General features: G+C 40.6%; 1 long non-coding RNA gene across 2 annotated transcripts in view; it reads right to left on the bottom strand.

The window, feature by feature from the left end:
- LOC147916712 (uncharacterized) overlaps positions 1–20,939 on the bottom strand; it is a 108,255-nt gene that overhangs the window by 49,996 nt on the left and 37,320 nt on the right. For both annotated transcript variants that reach the window (XR_015552748.1, XR_015552749.1), the window contains exon 2: positions 16,387–16,499. This is a non-coding gene — a long non-coding RNA (uncharacterized LOC147916712). The remainder of the gene's footprint in view (positions 1–16,386; positions 16,500–20,939) is intronic.

Here is a 20,939-nt window from a genome sequence, read left to right as displayed (position 1 = left end):
AAGCAGAAAGAGTTAAATAGACTGTGTGGCTGCAGCCCAAGGGGCAAAGCTTAGGGACTCCTCGGGAGACAGGAATTTAACTGGAACTGCCTAATTGGGGATTGAGAGGGAAAGACAGGGGCTAAACAGAACCAGAGAATTGCTGAAGGGAAGGAGAGATAAGAACAGAAGACAAACTCGGTCTCCTCTTTCACAACTTAGCAGCCTCTGAAGCGGCCCTTCAAGCACAAGATAGGCTTTTTATCCACAGCAGACAGTTGTGGAGGACCTGTCAAGTGCAGGGCACTGCAAGGTCAGGTCCCTGCCTTCAAGGGACAAGCTACTTTGCAGGAGGGTAGAGACACATGCCTTAAAAATGTATAGAAATTTTTAAATTCCTGTGTTTAAAATTCCTTTGGCAGTAAAAATATTTTAACAAACAAATAGCAATATTTTTTATAATAATAAGGATAGCACGTAACTAAATGTTAGGCAGTGTTCCAGGCCTGAACTAGGACCAGGGCGGCAGAGCAAGTTACCACCACCTTGAAAAGTCCCATTTCTGGTCTTTAGTTTTGCAATCCTGGGATTGGATTTTATTAGTTCCCTCTCAGCTTATCGGGCTCATATCTATCAGATTCAGAAGCAAATATATTAACCAGAATGGCAGTATGTCCATTTACAGTCAAATCTGTCACTGCTAAGTGGTTGCTGTCATTCGTGAGTCAGCACATCCTCTTTCCTTATGAAAATCTGTAGGTGACACCACCTTCAGTCACTTGATGGGCATGGAACGAGTGCCAGGGGCATTGGATGAAGGTATTGGGGACATAAAAGGGATATATGGCCTGATGCTCGCTCCTTTTCGGCACTGGAAACACGCCTGAGATGGCTCAGAACACTGGCCGAGATGGCCGAGGACACCCTCGGCCTGGGTCAGGGCTAAAGACACACGTATGGCAGCCCATCCCCTTTCTTCCTCCTTGCATGATATCAGCCAGGCTGCAGTGCATGTCATCAGCTTTAGTCTCAAGGTCCTCTGGTCCCTTTGATGGACGTTGTCTTGCCCCATTCCCAGGATTATATTCACAACTCTCGCTCACGGTAGTTTCATCAGTAGATAGCTCAGTCTCATCTATTCTGGGCTGATTTTTAAGTTGCCCTATCAGGAAGATGGTCTTTTCCTGACCACATCTCCCAATGCCAACACTGCCCTCAGTGCTGACTGGCCCACAAGGAGGCCCAGGCACCTGCTTTCAACTCCCTCTTCTCAACCTCTCCCCCATCCTTTCCTTCAACTCACACAGAGACCGGGAGATCTGGAACAAAACACTCACAGAGCGAGTCTTGGAACTATTTGTTTACTTCTCTGTCTCTCCCAAGAACTGTTTCTTTCTTATTCATCTTTGTGTTCCCAGAGGCTAGAATAGCTTCTCATACTTGTTATAAATTAATAAATCAATAAACGTCTGTTGGATGAATGGGAGGAGTTCTAGTCTGTGGATCAAATACATTTAAAGTCTGAAATTGTTTCAATACCATCACTAACCTGCCTTGCGACCTTTGACTCTGTTCTCCGTTTCCCCAGACATCAAGTTGGAGAATCATCCCTCCTTCCTTCCCGCCTCAAAAGCCCAGCTGGCAGGTGCACTTGATCACTGCCAGGGACCGGAATTCTGTCAAGCAAGATGTATATTACTCTTTCTTACCTTTTCTCCATCCTCAGAGAGGTAATAAAGCATAAAAGCTTGTAGGCATTGAAAGATATGTTTTTCAGTTCCATCATGTCACTCTTTCAGTGTTTCAAAACACAGGAAGAAGCATCTTGTCTCACCAAACTCTTGGGAATAATGAGATAATGTCGGTACAGTATTTGACGGCTCCTAACGTTGCTGTTGATGAATTTGCACCATTACCTTGGTTAGCAACTGATTGCATGTGCATGGTTTTAATACTCAGAGAAGACTTTTAAAAACATGGGAATTAGGACTAAGAAACAGATATGAAATGAAATGGTTGATTCGCTTCTAGAATTTAGTGATTTGTGGCTCTTGGTCAAGGAAGCCGTGGCGCTCCATGAGATTGTGGATTCTCCACGGAAGACCAAGTCAAACCTCGTGGTGCCAGGACCCTGGATAAAGAGTCTAGGAACCTGGACCACTGCTCCTTCTTCCTCAGGGGCCGAGCCGCCCTCAGGGCATTGTCTTCTAGGGTACATTGACTGAGCAACACTGCATAATGCAGAAGATGCTCCCGGCTCCTCTTGGTTCTTATTGAAGGCTCCGTCTGTGCTCTGCCCTCTGGCCAGCCACACACACACTTTCTTCTTTCACACTGGGAATCTGGGTTTCTAAGATCTCTTAAAGTATAATCAACTATTTAGATTTTCAAAGGACAGACATAATAGGCAAAAATCCATTTTGAAGCCTGGGGCTCAAGTGAATAGTGGTAATAAAATGAGGACAGTTTATAATCACTAATCCTCTCCTCAAAATATTTCTTCTAATCTCTCTTGATAATCTCCCTTTCCACCTCTCTCCCCTGCTTTCATTTTTCCTGCCCCCTCCATCTTTCTTGACTAATTGAAATGGTTTTTCTTGTTAATGAATTTTTTGAATAAAATTGTATAATCTCCCTTCTTAATTTTAAAAGCAGGAGAGTTGAGCATTTTGCATTGCCTAAAGGAAAAACAAGTTGTTTTCTATCTTATTTGTTGAAGAGGGGTGGGTGGGAGTGTTGATTGTGTGGACAGAAAAATGATCCCCTATTCTTGACATGAGTCTCAACTTTTCTCTTTGATTTTTAAACTTTTTCCTAATTTGGTGTCACCTTATGTAAACAACTATATTTCCAATCCTCTCTCCAGCCAGAGGAAGTCTCTGGAAGGACCTGACTTTTTGTCTTGGTGGCCTCCTGAAGGACAGGCAGGGACTCTAACACCAGCTGGCCCACTTACTAGCTGTAACAAATCATTCATTCTCTCTGAGCTTGAGTTCTCCCATCCACAGCCTAATGCCTGACTGGCTAACTCACAGTCAGAGAGAGGATACAATTATAAAATAAAGCTGTGGATATGTGGACATGTTTGTGGAAACGTAAAGTTCTGTGTGAATGGACAGTGCTCTATTTCCTGACCTCCAGACTGAGTTTCCCCAATTTCCTCATCAACCAGGTCCAATTCATCCTTCAGTGATCACTATCAATCCTCACTCTTTTTCTCTCCTTTTTATTTTTTTTATTAAGAAAAAAATTAAACATATACAAAAGCAAAGAAAATAGCATAATGAACTCCCAGGTACTCATCACCCAGCTTCAACAATTGCAATATATGGACAATCTTGTTTCATTTATACTCCCACCTGCCCCCTGATTATTTTAAAAAAAATCTCAGACAGATAAAAGATAAGGACTTGTTTTTGTTTGTTTGTTTGTTTTTGGTGAGGAAGATTAGCCCTGTGTCAACATCTGTTGCCATTCCTCCTCTTTTTGCTGAGGAAGACTGGCCCTGAGCTAACATGTGTGCCCATCTTCCTCTACTTTGTATGTGGGACACCGCCACAGCATGGCTTGACGAGTGGTGTGCAGGTCCGTGCCTGGTATCCAAACCTGCGAACCCGGGGCTGCCAAAGCAGAGTGCACAAACCCAACTGCTATGCCACCAGGCTGGCCCCAGGGACTGTTTTAAAAAATAAATATACAAATACAATACCATAGTGTGCATTTAAAAGAACACTAATTCCTTAATATCGTCAAATATCTGATCATAAATAAAATTTATCCCATTGACATATCATACACGCGCACGCGCACACACACACACACATATATATTTAAAGCTGGTTTGTTTAAATCAGGATTCAAAGAAGTTTCACCCATTGTTTTTGGTTGATATGTCTTTCTAGCCTCTGTGTCTATGAGTTATCTATGCCCCTACTACTTTCCTTGCAATTTATTTGTTGAAGAAGCTGAGTAGAAGAGTTCGTGGAATCCACCACATTTTGGATTTGGTTGGCTGCATCCCTGTGCTGTTATTTAATATTTTCTTCCTTCCCTTGTATTTCCTGTAAATCGGTCGTTGGATCCTAAGGCTAGATCAGATTCAAGTTTGATTTTTTTGGTAAGAATATTTTGTGGTATGGTTGGTACTTCCTACTGCATCACAGCAGGCCACATAGGACGTGTGGTGTTTCTACTTTTGTGATGTTAACTTTCGTCAATGGGTTCAGGATGTGCTAGGCTGAATCCATAACATTATGAAGCTCCCCATCTACTTCTCACCTAATGGTTTTAGCAGCCACTGATGATTGTGGTGGTTTTGTAATGTGTCAGTGTGGCTAGGCAGGCCAAGAATCCTCTTTTCCTAAATGTTTCTGGTTAGGATGGGACACAAGGAGGATTGTTGGGATACATGGATGGCAGAAGTGAAGCAGCAGCCATTTTGCAGCTCACACACCTTGTGGCTTGTCTGCAGGCTCCTCCCATTGCCAGGAGACAGCAGCCAGGCCTACAGCTGCTCCACCGTCCCGCGGAAGCTCTTTCAGCTTCTCCCCCACGTGGGCTAGTGTGTGTGTTAGCCCACAACAAAGGCCCCGGATCTGCAGAACACCGTACCATCAATGTCAGAGACAACAGGAACCATCATAAGTCCATCTTCCTGAATTCCAACTTGTTCTGGTTTTCCTGCAATTTACATCCACCTTCCCTTTCCAACTGCCTGCCCCGTGGACTTCAAGCTCTATCCCCAAATTAGATCCATTTTTCATTAGGGATTGCAAAATGGTGATATTCTACTTGTAGCATTTCTTTTGCTGAAATTTTTAGCTGAAATTCCTGAGCTGCAGTCTAAACAGGAAAAGCAGTAGAAATACTTGTTTCTTTCCCTTCAGTTTTCTTCTTTACCAATTTTCAGAATAATGAGTGGGTTCCTTACTGTCTCCCAAAGCTGATAACTTAGTTTTATTTATTTACTTTTTTTGTATCATTATGAACTCATGGATTTTAATATATTTGATGTGGCATTGTAGTTGTTATTACTCTTATGATTATTATTGGTAATATGTTCTTATTATCCCATCTTTGGCCAGTGGGAGATTATTCAAGGGGGCTCCTGGATCTTTTTGACACAACCCCCGTGGTCTATGGCAGCTTCTTTGCCTTCCAGGGCAACAGAATGTTCCAGGCCCCCTTTGATGTTTCCTGTCCAAGCCTTGAAATTAGCATTTATCCAAGGAGGCATGGTGCCTTTTAGTTGGAAATTCTATTTAGAGAACACAATCTGGGTGTAGAAATGTTTATTATTTGGGGGTTAGTCATGGCTTCTAGACATTATCAGTGAACACAGCAAAGAAATATGGTTTTTTAAAGAAAATACAGCATAAGTTCTTATTAATTTTTCAAATCACATTTAAGACTACAGGATTTTCCACTTGACTCATTCAATTTTACATTTATATCTCTCCTCTTCTGCTAAAAGATTTGGATCCTAAATACATTAACATAATTATTTATTTGATATATCCTAACATACACACACACATACACACATACTTAATAGTTTCAAAATAACACTAACATTGTGTGTGTATATATATACTAATATATACTATATACCATAATATTAATATAATATATAGAGAGAATATAATTGATATATTCTGAAATATATATATACTTGATAGTTTTGTAATAATAATAATACTAATATTATTACTAATATTATGATTATTGAAAACAGTTTAAGATTTCTTTATAATTATTTTTATCCTTTGGATATATTCTTCTAGGATTCTACAGTCAAATTATTCTGTTTAAAATAATTGAAGTAATTACTATCTCTGTGTTTAAACCATCAACTTGATATATGTTTAGGTTCATTTCTTTCATTTTGCTCTCAATGTTTAGGGATTATATTTACATTTTTAAATTTTATTAAATTTACTTTTATAATTACATAAGATATTAATATGGTTCCAAACTCAAATGTATAAAATTAGATACTATGGTGATTTAAAATATGTCCACAAAGTGGAGCCTAATTCCCCTCCCCTTGATTGTGGGTGGGACCCAGTATCGTGCTTCTAATGAATAAAATAAGATATAAATGACAGTATGGGAATTCCAAGACTAGGTCATAAAAGGAACTGTAGTTTCCTCTACTTTTTGGATAACTTGCACTGGAGGAAGCCAGCTGCCATGTCATGAGGATGCTCAAGCAACCCTGTGGAGAGGGGAGGTCCACATGGTGAGGAATTGAGGCCTCCTGCCAACAACCATGTGAGGGAGCCATTGTGCAGGTGGATTCTCTAACTGAATTCAACCTTTAGATGACTGAAACTCCAACCAGCATCTTGACTACAATCTCATGAAACACCCTGAGCTAGAGACACCCAGCTAAGCTGCTCCTGACCCTCAGAACTTCTCTGACACGATAAAAGTTTATTGGTATTTTAAGACAGTAAATTTTTGGAATAATCTGTTATGCAGCAATCAAAAACTAATACAGGTACATTCAAGACAAGACTAGTTTCCATTCCTGTCTCCTCCATCCCCCTAAAGTTAACCAATTTTTTACTGGATATATAATATCGAGTAATATGTATATATTTGTATTATCCACCCTTTCTTAGATAAAAGTTAGTGTATTACACACACTCTTCTGAACCTTGCAGTTTTCAATTAACAATATTTACTGGAAATCATTCCAAAGCTAAATATAGAAATAGTCCTCATTCTTTTGATAGTTGCCTCATATTCCTTTCCGTAGATGAACTACAGATTAGCCCACCAGTCTTCTACTGATGTTGCATTGTTTCCAGCATTGCAAATGTTGCTACGATGCATATGTCTTTTCATAGTTTTGCCAATGTATCTTTGGAATAGGTTCCTAAGTCCATTCTTTCTGAATTTTTTCCCCATTACTCCAGCTCTCATGGATCTCTTGTTCCCCACCCCCCCACCCCACATTTTAGAGTCTATTCTATATAATTTAGCACTATTTGCTTTTATTTTATATTATTCTGAGTTTCCCATGCATATCTTCGTGCTGTACTTACGAGATTGTGCTATTGTAGCCCATGTAAGGCAGTTAAAGCTCTGACCTACTACTGTCAGGAGATCGAGTTTAATGCTGAGCTTGTAGGGATTAAAGAAGATCTAACCTAGAAAGGGAGGCGGAGGAGAGCAGTGGGGATCAGAGAGCACCATATGGGAAATCTTTTTTGGTAGGTATTCCAAACATGAAGCAACGCTTCTTTCCCAAGAGAGAAAAACATAATTCTCTCCCACCCCTCTCATGATGACAAGGAAGATAATGCTGATGTCATCAAAGATCTAATATATGAAACAAAGAGAAATCAGGTTACCGAGAGACTCTCTCCTGGGCTAACCAGCAAAGTAGGCAGCAAACATTTTGCCGAGCTAGAAGTAGAAGCCTTTGCAGAGATAGATTATATTTTAAATGAATTTATAGCATTTGAGGAGCAAAGATTAAGAACCTATGACTGAACAGCCATTCTCTAAGGAACAGTCATCCGGACTGGTGTCATAGTTTCAGAAGAGATGTGCATGGAGAGGTGAGAGATAAATGGGATGCCTGCTTTTCAGCCAGATTAGCTTGATCAATCCTGGTGACCAAATACAGGTTCAATTGCATGGTCAGATCCCCTACTCACCCAGGATTAAGAACATACCAGTTACAGCTTGAAATGAAGAAGCAACATCCCCAAAACATAATTAGTAGGACACAAAAACCACAGAAGAATATTGAGAGAACTTAAAAAAACCAAGGTGACAAAGAGACACAACACACCAAGCCAAAGGTCGTTCTCTGGACCACACCGAGTCTTATCATTTCCTCAGGGTGGAGGGACTGGAATTTGACGTCAGAGCCTCCCTGTTCAGTCCAGTATTGACAATCGCATCTATTTATGCCTAAATTAACTGTATAGAAAAATGTATAGAATTCTCCTCTTGGGTGTTGGTCCAGTCCTCTGTTGTTTTCATCCAGCCCTTAAATATTGTTATACATCTATATGAATGTGGACTCTATTTTAGACAAGATTCTGTTACTTACTGTGGGCGAAACCAACTAGGCAGCATCCCTGCCATAGTGTTGCCACGAGAGTGCTACCTCTGACACTACTGCTGAAGAATATTGACAAGCACGAGGTAATAGAAGATCTTCAACACATGCCTGATACACTGATCAGATCCTTAGCTCCAAATTTTCACCATAATTATATTCTTATCCTTGCCTTTCTCCCCAGTCTTCATGTGAGTTAAATGTCAGTGCCCATGAACCCTTATTTACACAACAGATGAGATCCTTAAAAAGTTGCATATGAATCTTTTTATCATCAACAAAATATTGCAAGTCACTGAAGATGCAAATGCATGTCTATAATAAACATAATTTCTGCATCTTAGAAATTGATTATTTAGTCAAAGAGACTGGGTGCAAACACAAAGATAAAGACCATCATTGCCAAAGGATATCAGTAACAAGGGAGTTCACTTAGCGTATCGTCTGTTGGAAACACCATTCAGGTGCTGGAGAGCAAGCTGAATGTTGAAGGGTCTGACGACAGATAAATGGAGAAGAGGGAGCAGGGTTTTTGGCAGAAGGGATTGCGTGAGCTAAATCGAGAAACTGGTAATGTGCCACATTGGTAATATTAGCTGTGGTGAGGAGGGCGAGGGGTAGAATATCCCAGCAGGACTGAGGATTTTTCAGCTGGAGGGGAAGAGGGTGAAACATGGAAGAGGATGAATAGGCAGCGATGCGTAGGATGGAGTGGATAGAGGGAGGGTTGGAGGCAAGTGAGCTAATTCAATGTCTGTAAATAGAATCATATTTTTCCCACTAAGATTGGGAACCCAATGACAACTGGTCATTTCAGAGAAGTTTCATCTTGATTTCTAATTAAACTTTAATACTATTTCAGTCTCAAGTGTCTATCCATATTTGACCTCAGTGTTTACATATAAATGCTAGCATGGAGTGTGGCTTTCTATTCTTGTTTATCCCTTAGAAAAGTGAGGACATGTTTTAAAGACAACTAATGGCCGGTTCATTGGTCTCTGGCAAATTTCAGTCTTGAATACTAGGATTGCTCAAAGTGGGGGCTTGCCCGTATGCCCCTCCTGGGTACAGAGGATAGCCCACCGTTTGTCCTTTTTTTGTTTCAGGAATGTGGGAGGCATGGAAAGTAATATATATTGAATGCCTTTTTAAGAGCCAGGTTTTTGACATGCACCACCTCACTTCATTATAGCAGCAATTCTATGAGTTGTATTAGTCCCCATTACCATTCGAAAAATGAGACCTACAGCAATAAAATAACTTGCTCAAAATTACAAGCTAATAAATGGCAGGGCCAATGTACAAATTCTGAAGTTTGGGCAGATTCTAAAGCTGAAGTTATTTCCTCCTCCCCACACTGCCACACTTGAAGGGGAAATTGTGGTAGATTGGGAGGTAGGAAGGGGAGCGTGTTTGCAGTGAGAGGAAGCAATAAATACTTGCTACTTAGTGTTAAAGGGAGAATCATAAAATAGTGCAGCCACAGCTCAGCTCTTCCCTACCCTTAAGCTATGAAGATTGGCTGTTGCTGGGAGATGAGGCTTTTCCTGCATAAGGTTATTTGTTATAGAGAAATTTTTAAAACTTTATCACTAAATCACAAATGCTGCTCATGCTATTAAGATTTCCTGCCGGGAATGCCCCCAGACCCTTACCTCATTCTTCAAAATGAGTTAAGCTCAACATCACCTCTCCTCTGAATCCTCAGTGCTTCTCACATGGTGTAACTCCTCGTTCTGTCTGCAAAGCTTGGGAAGGCATTTGGGTACCATCAATTCTAAAAGGGAACAATCTTACTGCTAGCCAATCACAAACCTTCGTGGAGTCCAGAGCCTCCTGCTAAAGATTTCTTCACTTCTCTCATCAGTTCACTTCTGGACACACTGAGTAAGTTGGCTGTGGATGAGTATCTGAGAGTTCCTTTTCCTTCCTTTCTCTCTTCCTCTTCTCTCCCCCACATTCTCCTCTGTCTGGACCACCCCTCTGTCTTCTCTTCCAGGGCCCTGACTCCATCCTAGAAACCAAAAGGAAGATCATGATGCTGGTTGTCTTGGCCATGCTAGAGGGGTGGCAGTAGGTTTCTGAGCCTACTCTAGATGGGGCTTCTCCTAGAATGGTGCCTGCCCAGTTGTTGACCCACAATAAATATGTGCTGAATAATAGACTGATGAAAATTTGCTGAGGCCATTTGGATTCTCCCGAGTGGAAAATACACTATATTTACAAGGGTTTTTTGTTTATTTGTTTGTGCTGTTGTTGTTCATAATGTTTCTGACCTCTTAGTACAACTTTGAAATGTTAGTGTAGTGGACATATATAGTTTTCCTTGTACAACGGCATCCATTCTCCCTTCATCGTTTAACAAGAATCAGGTTTTTCTTCAGGGAACCATTCCTACTCCTCTCTCAACCCCTTTGGCTTGGGTAGGGCTTGTTTTTGAGCACACTTATGACCGAAGCCAGAGCAACGAGAATCTTGCATTCCCCTGACCACCAACAGGGACACACATTGACCCCCTCCAGGTCTATGTGTGTGACATTTGGGACTCTGTGTGAATTATTGGTAAAGCAATATTATTCTCTACTAGAAGGTTCCAAGCTGGTTGGATGTAAACCCAGAGCAGCCTGTGGCCATCCTGCTACCCTGTAGGAAGGACCTGACTGAGAATAAAGTTCAGAAAGAGGAAAGCACAAAAAGAGATGGCGAGACAGACTCTTTGCTTGAGATGTGCAGTCAACCATGCCCAAAGGCAGGCACTCCCGGACTTTGCAGTTTTGTTACTTAAGCCAATTGAAGTTGGGTTCTTATTGCCTACAACAAAAAGCCCTAATAGTGCAGTTATTATGCTAATGAAGTCCTTGTCTCTTTAATCTAAGTCCCCCTGCCCATGAGAGACAAAAAAGGGAAGAGAATAAGGGAGATGAGAGAAGAAAACCCTGTCTGACTGCAATCATATTGTAATCATTTATCCACATCAGTAAGAATATGAGCACCTTACAAGCACGTATGCCCAGAAGCTAGCACAGTGTGTAAAACACAGTTTAAGCTCAAAAAGTATGCATTGGTTGAATAAACTTCATTTATTCAGTTTTTAAGTTTTGGAGCCAACTGGGCCTGTGTTCAAATCCTGGCTGTATATCATTTACTAACCACGTGATTTTGGCCAAGGTACTTCACCTGTCTAATTTTGATTTCCTCATCTGTCAAATGAGCACACGAATAGCACCTACTTCACATGTTGTTGGGAAGATGAAATAAGATCATGCATGGTACATATCACATAGTAAATATGCAATGACATACAAAAACTGTTGTTATTATTAAACAAACGAAAAAGAATGATTAGGACCTGGTCTTTCTCATATGGCAATTTCTATAAAATGCTATTTGCTATAATGGCATTTTAATGTATATTTGTTTATTATATAATTATTTATGTCTAGCCATGTGATCTTAGGCAAGTTACTTAACCTCTCTGAGCCCAATTTACTTCAATTGAGCATGAGTTTAATACCATGTATATTTGTTCTTGGGTTAAATAGTATAAGGCTTATTAAAATGCCTAGCTGGGATATAGTAGTTGGAGTAGGCAGCCTCGAAGCTGGCCCTCAGGAATCTCCACCCTCTGGTGTTCATGTCTTGGCTAACTCTCTTCCTTCACAAATGCTACATTTAGTCCAACAGACGTTCTCTGTTCCTTGTTCCCTGCTCTGCTTGTTCTCACTCTCCAACCTTTGTTCTTTGTTCCCTTGGCTGGAGCCCCCCCACCCCTGTTCACACACATTTTAGTAGCCGAGAGTCTTCTTATATGCCTCTCTTTCATGAAGCCTTTTCTGATCCCTCCACCCTAATGCCCACTGTTGGAAGTCATCTTTTCTTCCCTGTATTTCATAGAAAGTATTTATACCTTTCATCTGCCACTTGTATTTTTACATTATATCATATCAATTTTTATCATGTCTGATCTCCTAGAATGTTCAGATTGTAGATTTGAAAAGTCAAGGTCCCGTTCATCTTTGCAACCCTGTTATATGCTAAGGCACCATGACTTATAATAATGGGTGCTCAGTAAATATTGGTTGAGTAAATGATGCTATGAGAAAGCATATGAACGAATAAATAGATGATCATGAAAATAATGAAATTTATGTGCCTATTTCCTTCTTGAATGATGACTTTTTCTATTGCCTCCATTTGTCCCTCTTAAGTCATATTTCCAGGACTCTAATATCCATTAGTGAATTCACGAACAACCTACCTCAGAGAAAATTCCAAATCAGCAAAAAGGAGCATTTCTATCCTATTAGCAGGATAGTATTATTACAACGATAATGTCAAGAGATTTCACAATTTGTATTAACTATTTATCCATTCATTCAATCAGTCATTTAACAAAAACTGTGTTTATTACCTGAAAACAGTGCTATGGAGGGGGATAAAAGAAGCATAATGTGTGATTCCTGCCCTTACAGTCCATCTAGGAAAACAACAAACTGGTTAGAAGTTTACTAAGGCAAGGCATTGGAGGACAGATCGCTGCAGAGACAGGGGTCAAGGAAGACTTTAAGAGATATTGACCAAAACATTTCAAGTGAATGTACAGACAAAGGAATTAAAATCCATTATGAACTGAAGGTTTAAAATTATCTCAGGCACTGCCCTGGACTCAGTGTTCATTTGAAGTTTTCTGGATTTGACAACAGCCTTCTCTAGCCTAGTAGGAGATGGAGGATAATTAAAATGTCAATATAACTGCTTCTGTATTTTCATCAAATTAATACCGGTGGTTCTTTATTTTTATTGCCAACCTGTCCAGTAAATCTGAGAAATCATTCAAAAACTATTCATCCTCTAAGATTGGAGGTGTTATCAGGAGCACAGCACATGGGTGGGGCTCTGCTCCCACAAGAAAAGCAAACCCTTAGGATCCATCTCCGACACTGGGTTCTGATATTGAGTGGTCCGGTTCCACCTCCTCCACTTCTCAATTGTCTGGAGGTTTCAGAATACCAACCCCAAGCTGAAAAGAGACTTAAATCGTTTCGTGACACATGCTACAACCTGGATGAACCTTGAGGACATTACATTAGATGAAATAAGCCAGTCACAAAACAACAAATAGTGTGTAATTCCACTTATATGAGGTACCTAGAGTAGTCAAATTCATAGGGACAAAAAGTAGAATGGTGATTGCCAGGGGCTGGGGAGAGGGGGAATGGGGAGTTGTTATTAATTGGTACAGAGCTTCTATTTTGCAAAATGGAAAAGTTCTGGAGATTGGTTGCACAGCAATATGAATGTACTTACTACCAAACTGTATATTTTAAAAGGGATAAAATGGTAAATTTTATGTTATGTGTTTTTTACCACAATTAAAAAAAAAATTTCAACACCTCCTGTGCCTTCAAACTAGACAAAACCTTAATGTGCCTCAAACAGAATGGAATTTTTCCTGTACTTAAATATCTGGGGAAAATACTCCACCTATGTCCTGCAATGTTCCGAGTCCTCTCTATGAGGAGTTTCATGTTTAAATCCACCAGAATACCTTTTGGGCAGTGTAAGCCTTTTTCCAAACTTTGCTTAAAAAACAAAACAAAACCTAAGGTCATCAACTTCGGGGACATTAGAAGGCAAGCTTGGAAACCACTGTATTAAACCATTGTATGTCTCCTTTCTGCCAAACAGAAGCAGGAATGGGACATTGACTATTCTGATCCTATCAGGTAAAGCAACCACTAAGAAAAGAGGGTGCTGTGAAGGACAGTTAACACTTGGAGCACTCTTGGTGCACCAGGCACATTTCTAAGTGCTTTTATGTTGTAATAATTCATTTAGTCCCTATAACAACACTATGAGGTATGTACTCTTACCGTCACCCCTATTTTGTAGATGAGGGAACTTTGGCAGAACGATGTTAAGTAAATTACCCAAGATCATACCCCAGAAAGCGGTGAAGCCAGGATTTAATCACAGACAGTCCAGCACTCATGACAATGCTCTAAATCACCAGCCAGCACGGCCCTTACACCCAGTCAGGAGGGGCTCCCATTTTGTGCTCTATGCTCTAAAAGACCACCCCCCTACCTGATCCTGCTCCAGCAGCACCTCTCCCCATGGGGAGAGGAGTCCATGGGCCAAGAATCCATGACCACCTGAATCCTGTGCCAGCTACCCATGATCCCAGTATCCTCTTCCCAAATGTTCCCAAGCCTGCCTCCAGGGCCTGCACAGGCTTCCTTCTTAGGTCCATCCGTTGAGGGCAGTACTGCACCCTCAGAGTATGTACTCCTAGACAAGCGTGCCCAACAGGTGACTGTCTGTGAGGAGTATGGAGGTATCCTCACAGTGTAGGTCAGAGCTAGAAATGGAAAGAGAAAGGAGAAGGCCACATGCTGGGGGCCGTGGGCCAGTATGTCCCCATGCTGCCATGTTCTGGCAAGAACTCCAAGGAGTTGGAGAATTCTAAATGTGTACTGGGCCTTCCAGGTCATTGTAAAGGTCTATTTCTTAAGGTAGGAGAAGAGAACATATTTTATTTAAAATTTATTGGCTTGTTCAAAACTTTAAATATTCAGAGGCAGTGAGCCTCCATTTGTAGTCTTGCCTGGGGCCCACAAATGTTAGGGGTGGGCCTGCTCCCTGTAAATCTGCATCTCAATAATAACTAACACTTACGGAGTACTCCCTACGTGTCAGGCACTGCTGTGAGCACTTTACATATATTCTCATTTTGTCCTCATAACAACACGGTGAGACAGAAATCTCCATTTTCCACATGGCAGTTCTGATCAGAAGCTCTACTATGATGAGATTTTCCTCACCTCCCTTATCCCACAAGAAGACCGATCTACAAAAAAATAATAACTCTTCTTTGTGACTCTAGAAGTCTTTTAAAACACCACATAAGGAGAATTGTAGTCATATTTAGATGATTTTCAGATAATCTCACTAAATTTCTTTTCCTATTCTGACAAAATGAGCAAAAACCAGGCCAATTTTAAGCCACCCTGATAGAAGATACGAACCAGCCTGGACTGGCATCCTTGAAAAGGATGGGGTAAAGTCAAGTCCCCTCTGGTAGGTCTAATTCTGGGGCCCTGCTGCCTAAACACTCCAGCGACATGCAGTGTGCCCTGGGTTTTCTATAGGAGAGGTATTTCCAAAATGATCTCATCTTAACCTCGTGCTATCCTTATGAACAAGAAAGTTCAAGGACTCTTTGATCACGTTACAGAAAAGGAAATGGATTCCAAGAGTGCTAAAGTGACTTTTCCAGGAAATTTGAATGTGTCACCCATAAAACCAGGCCTGGGGTCCAGGTAAGCCTCTTATTCCCAAGGTACCACCCTCATCTTAGAAGAAAACCTTAAAGTGATAGATACTAATTTGCCGATTGGGATGCCTTCACTCTTCCAAATACATGGAATTAAAATGTTCTGTCCTTTTCCACAGGCGTGCAGTCCATCTGAAAGGTAGTTGTCAGTGTCCAAACCTATGGCCATATCAGGGCTAAAGGACAGACAGCGCTGCTGGGGGATTAGGAGTCAAAATGCTACCGCAGATCTAGGATTTCCCTCTCACCAATATGATAGGCTGTCAATAGGTAGTGAGCCTGGCGGGGCTGTTACACAGAGGACACAAGTACCACACAGTTATTAGCTCCATTGTTTTCTTTTGCCCATAACTGTCAGGAGGCGTAATAACCTTGTATAATGAGATGGATGTTTTCCCCTCCAAGTGACTCTCCAGTTTCTCTCCAGTGCCCCAGGCGTGGTCATTATGGAGATGGAGAGGGCGAGAGCCGCCAGAATTCAGCACTCACGATGTTCCAGCTCTCATCTAGTTGGCTTTTTTTAGATACAAAGCCGTAAGTGGAGTGAGGGTAGGTGGGTGGTCCTTTCGTAGACCTGTTATCAATAACCACTTGCCAAAGCTGGCCTGCTTTGTCCTTTTATTTAAAAATAGTAAGAGGAGAAGGAGAGGTTGTGGGAGGTGGGTGGACAAGGGATATTTTGCCTTTTTTTTCCTTAAGCTTGAATCTAAGAATTTGCCTCCAGCTTTCTCTTCCCAACCAAGCAAAAAATCTTAAAAGTAAAATGAAAAGACAGCCCTATGACTTTAGTAAGATATTTCCAATTTGAAAACTACGCAGAGGGTGGAAAGGCAAATAATATTAGATTATAATTGGAGCAAAAGTATTTTTTGTTTTGTTTTAGGCATATGGTTTCTTGTCACCAGATTGTGCCAAGGCTTCACCCAAGATTCTCAAGAGTGTGTCCACCTAGTCTTTACCTGGCCCTATCGCTTTATACCTTCATGCTTACCATTTTGCACAGTACTTTGGTTAGCATCTTAGATCAGGCTCCCCAGGAAACAGACTCTGAGATGGAGATTTGACGGCAGGAGGTTAATTGGGGTGTCCTCTCAGAAACAACACCTGTAAGGGAATAAAAGAAGCAGTTGCAATAGGGGCCACAGGCAGCTCCAGAGCTGGAGTGGCCCCTCAGAGTTATCCTAAACTGGGATGGGGCTCAGGCTTCTGTAGCTCCACACAGACTGGTCACTGGATGTGGGCTGCTTCCAGTGCGGGAGACAGTGCCTTGGGCCAGGCAGTTCCCTGCAGCCAAGAGCAATTCCCAGAGAAGGATGGAGGTGTGAGCCAGAAACTGGGGGGAATAAGTGCCTTGGTCACGAAGTGGGAATCTGGGTAGTTGCTTTTTACTCCTCAGAATACAAGTTGATGAAGTCAGGCATCTTGTATGTTTGTGCTCCGTTTGTATCCCCAATACCGAGAGCAGTAGTTGGCATATAATTGGTGCCAAAAGTATGGTTGTTGAAGTCATATTGAATGAGTTAACACCTTTTATTCTATGTACTTCCTTATTGTCTTAAACGTGTAGGAGAATGTCTTCAGGTAACACATTTTCCCCGGAAATATTTAAACAAGTATCTCCTAAGACCTAAGGAGATAGGTCTTCTCCTATGTAACTGTATTAAAATGATCACATTGGGGCTGGCCCCGTGGTTTAGTGGTTAAGTGCACGCGCTCTGCTGCTGGTGGCTCGGGTTCGGATCCTGGGCGCGCACCGACGTACCGCTTCTCCAGCCATGCTGAGGCCGCGTCCCACATACAGCAACTAGAAGGATGTGCAACTATGACATACAACTATCTACTGGGGCTTTAGGGGAAAAATAAATAAATAAATAAAATTAAAATGCTCACATTTAAGAAGTTGACATGGATAGAATGTTATGATTCAACATACCCTAGAGTCAAAGTTTTCCAGTTGTCCTAATAATGTACTTTCAACTCTTTCTTTCTTTCTTTTTAAGTCCAGAATCTAATCTAAAATCACACATTGCATTTAGCAGTCATGTCTCTTTAGTATCTTTTAATCTAGAAAGTTCCTCAGCCTACTTTCATCTTTCATGACATTGATATGTTTTTGGTGCACTCACACTAGTTCTTTTGCACAACGTCCCTCGGTTTGGGTTTTCTGATTGTTTCCTCACGGTACAGTCAGGTTAACCACTTTTGACAGGAACACTCTGTATGTGATATTGTGTTCTCTGGGATCACACCGGGAGGCAGATGATGCTGCCTGTCTCATTATCAGTGATGTGAAGTTGAATCATTTGGTTAAGGCAATGTCTGCCAGAGTTATCCATATCAAAAGTATCCTTTTTTCTTTGTACTTAATAGTCTGTAATGTGATACTAAGACTATGTGAGTGTTCTGTTCCCCCAAAATTGTTCTCTCAATGATTTTAGCATCCATTGATGATTCTTTACCTAAATCAAGTATTATTGTGATGGTTACAAAATAACGTAACACTTTTAGAAATAAAAATATCTCACCTGGTTGGCAAACAGTTGTGGAATCTCTCTAGTTAGAAATTCTACATATAAAACCATCATAATGGTATATATCGTAGAATGCCTCATTAGAGGTACAACTCTGGCCTGGAAATGCTTCACCAAACTGGAGAGTTACTCTCCAAAGTTTTTACTGAATGAACTAGAGATGAGAAATAGAAACCCATGTTATTCTCAAGGTCAAACCAGAATTAGGCTCGAGTCAAAATGGAATCAGTCAAAGAATTCCATGTGTTATGCCCTAGGTGTGTATGTGGAGAGGCTGGGAAGACACCCACGATTACTTGGACCATGCATCATGTAAGATAGATGAAAAAGCTCGTTAGTGGAAGTGTAGGTGAGGAGACAAATATTCTCACCTCAATTTCTTTTCTAATTTAATTTTTTTCTGATTACAAAAGTAATTGTTGTATAAATAATATTGAAATGAATCCTGCAAAAAGTAAAAGTACCCCTATAGACTTATCCCACTGAGTTGTCAACTATTAATAGCACGGAGGTATATTCAGCCAGATTGTTCCTTATGCGTTTTCTAATTAGCTACCAATTTGTGCATTCATCTATCTATATACATATATACATAAATATTCATGTTTACACATGTTAAAGGGCATATCCTACATATACTTATATATTATCTATGTATAAACAATACATAAATTGGTAGTAAGTAAACATATAAAGACAGGTTGACTTCCTAATTAAATTTTTTAATTTAATTATATTTTAAATTAATTTTTTTGCTTTTTAAATTAAATTGTTAACCTTTTTATCAGGTATTTTTAGCTTAAAAAGTCATGCTGTTCAGAGGCCGGCCCCGTGGCTTAGCAGTTAAGTGCACGCGCTCCGCTGCTGGCGGCCCGGGTTCGGATCCCGGGCGCTCACCGACACACCGCTTCTCCAGCCATGCTGAGGCCGCATCCCACGTACAGCAACTAGAAGGATGTGCAGCTATGACATACAACTATCTACTGGGGCTTTGAGGGGAAAAATAAATAAAGAAATAAAAATTAAAAAAAAAAAAAAAAGTCATGCTGTTCTACAAGACTTGTAATGAAAACCAGCAGTTCCCTGCCCCACATCCCGCCAATCCCCAGTTCCTACTTCCCAAGCCATTCACTTTAGGTTCTTTTAGTTATCTGTTTCCGTGTTTCTAGATACCTTACTTGCACTGTTGTTTCTTGATTTTCAGGTTTAGACATTTCCTATTGACTTCCCACTGTGGAAATGAACGTTTGGTTATCTGACACTCTTCTACATCCCCCACATGCACGCATATATGCATGCACGCTTCCTTGCTCTTTGTTCTATAGCTAAACCAAATATACTTATAATCTTGGTTAGATTACAGCGTAATGTCCACATTGTAATGACTGTGTAATTTTTGTTCACGTGGCTGTGCAGGGTACTTTGCTTTCATTTCTTTCCTTGTACAAATTTTGTTTTGCTTGATAAGAGTGTTCCTGTTCCTTCTTTGGCATACTCTTCCCACTACCTTGTACTAATGCATCCCCAAACTCTCAGCCAGCAGTATAAATCTCTTCTCATATTCGTTTATATCAGGTAACACATCAGTTTCCTCTTCCTCTTGGTGATGTACCTTCCGGCCCCTCCATCCTCCTGGTTTCTCTCTAGATCTGCTGCACAGCAAGCATAATGGAATCTGAAATCTCCTTTTACCATAATTTTTGGGGCTCCCTTCTCCTATCTATGTTGTATCCCTGTTTACAAGATTCCATGTCTGTCTCTTTCTTGGTTTACTCCCTTATTTTGATGGAGAACATCCCCCAGAAGCTTTCCAAGAGAGGTGCACATGATGTAAATTTTTGGAGATCTTGCACAACTGTAACTTGCACATCATTTTTCAACCTTCAGTTACATGACATGACCGATAGTTTTCCGGAATATAGAATTATAGATTGAAAATAACTTTCCTTTGTGATTTTTAAAGCATTGCCCTAATGTTTTCTTACCTCCAGTGTTACTATTCAGAATTCTAGCACCATTCTGATTTCTTGTTCTTTATATTCACCTGCTTTTTCCATCAGGGAGCTTTGACAGTGTTCTCTTCATCTCAGTGTTCTCTTCATCCCAGTGTTCTGAAATTTTACTCTGTTGTATCTTGGTGTGGATCGTCTTTCACTGAGGACGCCAGACACGGTTTGGGCACTCTCAGGACAGAAACTCATGGCCTGCAACTCTGGACACTTTTCTTGAATTATTCCTTCGATCATTCCTTTCCCTCAGTTTTCTCTTTCTACAATGCCTGCTATTTGGATATTACACCTCTAGAAGTAATTTTCTGTTATTTTCCCCATCTTTTCTCCGCTATTTTCTACCTTCTGATTTGTTTTTATTGTTATTCTATTTTCTGAGGCTGTTCTTCAAGTTTATCTTTGAACTCTTGTACTAAACTGTTCATTTCTTCTTTCGTGTTCTTAATTTCAAATAGCTCTTTTTCCTTTTCTACACATTCCCTTTTTTAGTCTCTGGGTACATTTTTTTTCTTATCCCTTGGAGGATAATAACTAGTTTTTTCAAATTTTCTTGTGCTCCTGCATTGTTTCTATTTTCTCCACATTCCTCTTCCTCTTCTTGTTTGTATTAGTTAGCTATTGGCACAAAAATGCCACATAATAGGTCATCCTCAAACTCATTTGTTTATAGTAATAAGCATTTATTTCTCACTCATGAGTCTTCATACAGCAGGTCTGTGGCTTGGCTGTTACGTCTCTGCTGTATGTGTTTCCTACTCTCCTGGGGCCAACCAGCTATCCAGGATGCGTTCTCGTGTTGATGGCAAAAGCTCAGGAGGGCAGGCCCAGCATGGAAGCTCATTTCAATCCTTCACTCATGTCACATCCACAAACATCCCATCGATCAAACCAAATCACATGACCAAATCCAACACGTTGGAATCGGATTATACGTTTGTCCAAAATGGAAGAGAGAAAGGGTAAATATTTGCTGAATAATAAAGCAAATTTTCATTATTCTTCTT

Source organism: Ceratotherium simum, chromosome 7 (genome assembly GCF_057802395.1).
Source record: "Ceratotherium simum simum isolate JZ-2026a chromosome 7, ASM5780239v1, whole genome shotgun sequence".
Classification (NCBI taxonomy): Eukaryota; Metazoa; Chordata; class Mammalia; order Perissodactyla; family Rhinocerotidae; genus Ceratotherium; species Ceratotherium simum.
This window is presented reverse-complemented; position numbering and strand designations above follow the sequence as displayed.